Source organism: Ranitomeya imitator, chromosome 9 (assembly GCF_032444005.1).
Source record: "Ranitomeya imitator isolate aRanImi1 chromosome 9, aRanImi1.pri, whole genome shotgun sequence".
NCBI lineage: Eukaryota > Metazoa > Chordata > Amphibia > Anura > Dendrobatidae > Ranitomeya > Ranitomeya imitator.
This window is the reverse complement of record NC_091290.1, coordinates 107,064,765-107,070,155: the sequence shown is the minus strand read 5'-3', so window position 1 is coordinate 107,070,155 and position 5,391 is coordinate 107,064,765. Positions and strand designations below refer to the sequence as shown.

Genomic DNA, 5,391 nt, shown 5'->3' with positions numbered 1-5,391 from the left:
AATATATTTACACTAGCGCATGGCTATGCGGCCATGTGAACCTTTTACAGCAGTAGTGCTCCGGGACCTTCCTGATGGTCCAATAGGAGCCGCAACAGGACCTGAGCATGTGACCTCCGACCTCCAATGGGAGGTCATCCTGTGTGCATGCTCAGTGTGGGAAAAGCAGGACTTAGTCCCTGAAATGCCTGCTCGCCGCTGACCAGTACTGGCTACAAAGGCAGTGCCTGGAAAGGTAGCAGTACCCAAGTGCACAGTATCAACTTGAGCCAGACGCTGGGAACGACATCTCTGCTGAGCCAGTTCCTCTGCAGCTGGAGGAGAATGGGTGACCACAGTAGACATGGTTCCAGATTCCCCCTGTGCAGCCGTGGGAACTGGACACCTAACAGAGGCCTTAGGCCTCTTTCACACTTCCGTCTTCTGGCATCAATCACAATCCATCATCACGGCGGATCCGAGAAAAATGGAAGCGATGGATCCATCGAAAAACAGGATCCGTCACATCTGTTTCATATGTTTATTCGATGGATCCGTTTTTTCATATTTCCAAATGGGAGGATCCCAAACGTGATAGGCTACTGTAAAATAATGGAAAGCTATATACTGAGCATCCCCCATCTGTGAGAGGTTGTAAAGCAAGTGGCAGAAATGGAAGGAGTTATAGCAAATATTGTAGTAGTACCCAATAAACGTTTCGGTCCTTGAATGGACCTTCGTCAGTAACTACATGTGAAAACCAAAAACAAGTGTAAACAAAAATTACAGAAAATAAAGTTGCATACAAAATAAAGTATATACAAGGTATTTTGGAAAAGGACAATAGCATCGATACAAAACTCTGGTCAATCTATACATAGAGTACATGCTGGGGAGAAAATAACCCGAATATCTAGGCTGAATTATGTTCCACTCAGGATGAAATAAGGAGAGATACACCAGAAAGATGATAGTGGGAGAGGAGGTACATACCGTACTGTAGAATAATAGAATAGACCGTATGGTCATAGGGTACAAAAAAGCAGCGTCTGTAAGTGTAAGAAAGTCCCATAAAATTCCCATGGACCGGTAAGCACAGGGTGTCAGGGGATATAAGGTAAAACATACCTTATGTGTGAGTCAGATAGGAGCGGTACTGTGGGTGGATAATGAAAAAGAAATTACATGCCGAAAAAAAAAAAAAAAAAAAAAAAAAAAAAAAAAAAAAAAAAAAAATACATACAGCAAAAACCGGCCGATCAGAGAAACGCTCTAGTGCAGGGGATTTACCTGAGGAGACCGAGCTGGATGGTGGTGCTGTCAGACGCGGTGTCCACCGCTAGTCTGATCAGAAGTAAGTGCGGCCGCCATCTTATAAGAAAGGGGCGGGACAAGCCAGCTCCAACAGCCAATCAGCGGCTGGGTGGCAGACAGGAAGTGACGGCACGCTGTGAGGACTACCTCAGTGTGCAGCTCAATGAGAGTTCCTGTGTATGGTAACCGGAAGTGACATCACGTTGTCATAGGGATAGGGCAATACAATGGAAAAAAAAAAAAAAAAAAAAAAAAAAAAAAAAAAAAAAAAAAAAAAAAAAAACACGAGCGCTGCGGAAAGCGCGGCAAGGAGAAAGTAGAAAAGGAATGAAAATACAGGCAACATAGGACAAGTGATATGGAGCTGAAGTGCCTATACGGAGATGATATGCTGGGTGAACAATCTCCATGGTGATAGGTGCTCCTATGGTCTATAGGTCTGATTAGTGATATGATCAGCTAGGTGAGGATAACCAGCTTGGTCCAGTGAGGTGTGCGGGTAGACCGAAGTGATCAGTACAGACGACTCTAGAGGTAAAAGAAAGGAAGAATTAGACAATGGTAAAAATTGCATCAATGACTTACAATGGTAAAAATAACAAAACCAGTAAGATAGAAGAAGTCCGTAATGACCTGTGGGAAAATAACATGATACCACATTGCAGGGCAAATCACCCGATAGTACCATACAGTCTCAGAGAAAAGAGGCTAGATCATAGTCTCTATTGAGTCCCAATGGGTGGAGGGTCTCCAATGTGTGGATCCAAAACGCTTCCCTCCGCTTTAGGCGAGCAACCCGATCACCACCCCGCCGGATGGGGGGGATATGTTCTATTACCTGGAACTGTAGCTGTGAGATATTATGACCCAAATTATGGAAGTGGAGGGGGATGGGTAACAACAGGTTCTTACAGCGGACCGTGGATTTATGTTTGGAAATCCGATCGCGAATAGGTTGCGTTGTTTCACCTATGTATAGAAGTCCACAGGGACATTTGATTAAGTATATAACCCATGATGAAGCGCATGTGAAATACTCCGGGATTCGGAATGACTTTCCAGAGCGAGGATGATGGAAGCGGGGTCCTTTAAGGACATTATGACATTGAGAGCAGTTCAGGCATGGGAAGGTCCCGGTACGTGGACTCTGTAAGAACCGTTGGCGGGGGGATGGAATACCTGATCCCAAGTCTGCCCTGACCAACGAGTCCTTTAAGTTGGGTGGACGTTTGAAACAGGGAAGAAAAGGGTTCTGAAACTCAGTAACGTTGGGGTAACCCTTGGACAGCAGGTGCCAATTCCGGCGTATTGACCTATGTAGAATGTACGCAAACGGGTGATATGAATGAACAAACGGGATCCGATTAGAGGCTCTATTGGGTCGTGGGGTAGGGGGGGCAGCGGCTTTTTCCAGTATCGCTGGCGGGTAACCCCGTTGAGTGAACTTAGAAGCCATTTCCTGGAGGCGGATCGATCTAAGCTCTGTGTCAGACACAATCTTAGAGACCCGATAAAATTGGGACTTAGGTACTGAATTTTTTGTGGCCGGAGGGTGGAAACTCGTAAAATGTAACAAACTGTTACGGTCAGTGCTTTTAGTGTAGAGGTCGGTAGTGAAAGAGCCATCAGGTTGTAGAATGACTAAGGTGTCTAGGAAATTGATCTGTGTAGTACTGTAAGACATGGTGAAAGAGATACCTGGCCAGGCCGTGTTCAGCCAATCGAAGAAGAACGCGAGGGCTTCCAACGAGCCCCCCCATATGCAAAAGACGTCGTCGATGTAACGTTTCCATACAAGGACGTGGTCACGAAATAGTGGGTGAGGGTATATCTGACTCTCCTCAAAATCGGCCATGTAGCAATTAGCATACGGGGGTGCTACGTTGGAGCCCATCGCGGTACCACGGATTTGTAGATAAAAGTCATCCTGGAACAAAAAATAATTACGGGTAAGAATGATGGTTAGTAGGTCAATACACAAGTTGATCTGGTTGGGTAGCAAGCCGGACTGGGTCAGGAGTTTATGGACCGAATTGATGCCTTCTATATGGGGGATAGATGTATACAAGTCTTTTACATCCATTGTTACCAGAATTGAGTGTGGAGGAATGGGACTTATGTCTTTCAGGATGTTAAGGAAGGATCCTGTGTCCAGGATAAAGGATTTTGATGTCCTAATCAATGGGGTGAGAATTTTTTCTAGGTAAATGGCCAGTGGGGAGAGGATAGAGTCGGTAGAGGCGACTATGGGCCTCCCTGGGGGTTTCTCTAAGTTTTTGTGGATTTTGGGAATGGTATAAAATACTGGGGTGATAGGGTGTAGTTTGGTGAGGAAGTCCCGTGTCTTAGGGTCTAAGACCCCTAACTCAATATATTTCAAAAGAGTGTCCGAGATGATTTGACGAGTCACGGATAGGGGGTCATATGGTAATTTAACATAGATCGTGGGATCACCTAGTTGGCGTTTGATTTCAAGAAGGTAGTCCGATCTATTCATAATCACAAGGGCGCCCCCTTTATCTGCAGGTTTGAAAATGAGGTTGTTGTCGTTTTGTAGGCCCCGTATGGCTTGTCGTTCCATGGGAGAGAGATTGGGGGGAAAAAACAATTTACCCTTTCTGATATCCTCACATAGTAATTTAAATGATTCTTTCACGAAACCTATGAAAGATTCCATGGCGTGTGAGCCTTGGGGAGGTCTGAAATGACTTTTGGTGTAGAGCCCTAGGCTCCGTGAAGAGAGAGGACCGTCAGATGAGCCCGTGGAGGGTAGGGTAGAAGATGATTCGGGAGATGTGGAGAAAAAGGCCTTAAGTCTAAGTGATCGAAAGAATCTCTGAAGATCCATTTCAAGATCAAATGTATGACATTGGTATGATGGACAAAAAGACAAACCCTTCTGCAGGACTTTGTATTCCGCTACACCAAGTAATCTATCAGAGATGTTAATTACCAATGGATTGGTACCTGAGATCTCGTTATCCTCCCTTGGGCCGAGTCTCCTCCTATGTCCGTGGCCGCGCCTCGTGGTCTTCTTCTCGGGAAGCGTTGTCGTTGGCCTAAAAAACGGGGTGGAAGTGTGGCAGGGGTACCCAACTCCTGTTCTGAGCCTGATGTTGAGTAGTCGAGGGAGGTACGCTGGGCCTGGCGAGATGGGTTTCGACGTCCGGCATAATTGTCCTGCCATCTGTATACCTGTTGGCGCTCGTAGTCCTCCGTGTCCCTATTGAATTTGCTACGTTTTCTGTCCTCTGTCTCCCGTCGGTGCTTCTCGATGTTTCTGGATATTTGGTCCTTGAGGGTAATCAGTTCCTCGGGGGTCCCAGATGAAGACAGTTGAGCCTCGATGGATTTGATGGTCTCGGAGCTTGTGGAGATCGCTTTCTGCAGGTGCTCAATCGTCAGGGTAATAATGTCGAAAGAACATTTATTTAATATTTGTTCATATCTGGTGCAATACTCGGGAGAGTCCCGAAACAGTGTGGGACGTAGTGGAACCCGTAGACCCCTAGGGATCCGTTGTGCTCGAAGATACTCAGAGAGTGTGGCACAGTGAAGTTCGATGTTGGAACTTCACTGTGCCACACTCTCTGAGTATCTTCGAGCACAACGGATCCCTAGGGGTCTACGGGTTCCACTACGTCCCACACTGTTTCGGGACTCTCCCGAGTATTGCACCAGATATGAACAAATATTAAATAAATGTTCTTTCGACATTATTACCCTGACGATTGAGCACCTGCAGAAAGCGATCTCCACAAGCTCCGAGACCATCAAATCCATCGAGGCTCAACTGTCTTCATCTGGGACCCCCGAGGAACTGATTACCCTCAAGGACCAAATATCCAGAAACATCGAGAAGCACCGACGGGAGACAGAGGACAGAAAACGTAGCAAATTCAATAGGGACACGGAGGACTACGAGCGCCAACAGGTATACAGATGGCAGGACAATTATGCCGGACGTCGAAACCCATCTCGCCAGGCCCAGCGTACCTCCCTCGACTACTCAACATCAGGCTCAGAACAGGAGTTGGGTACCCCTGCCACACTTCCACCCCGTTTTTTAGGCCAACGACAACGCTTCCCGAGAAGAAG

At 46.5% G+C, this 5,391-nt stretch overlaps 1 long non-coding RNA gene across 1 annotated transcript; it reads right to left on the bottom strand.

The window, feature by feature from the left end:
* Positions 1–1,539: 1,539 nt before the first annotated feature.
* Positions 1,540–4,836, bottom strand: LOC138649853 (uncharacterized). Its single transcript, XR_011315377.1, has 2 exons — positions 4,261–4,836; positions 1,540–1,821 (listed from the first exon to the last, which is right to left on the bottom strand). It is a non-coding gene; the product is annotated as an uncharacterized lncRNA (long non-coding RNA).
* Positions 4,837–5,391: the final 555 nt, after the last annotated feature.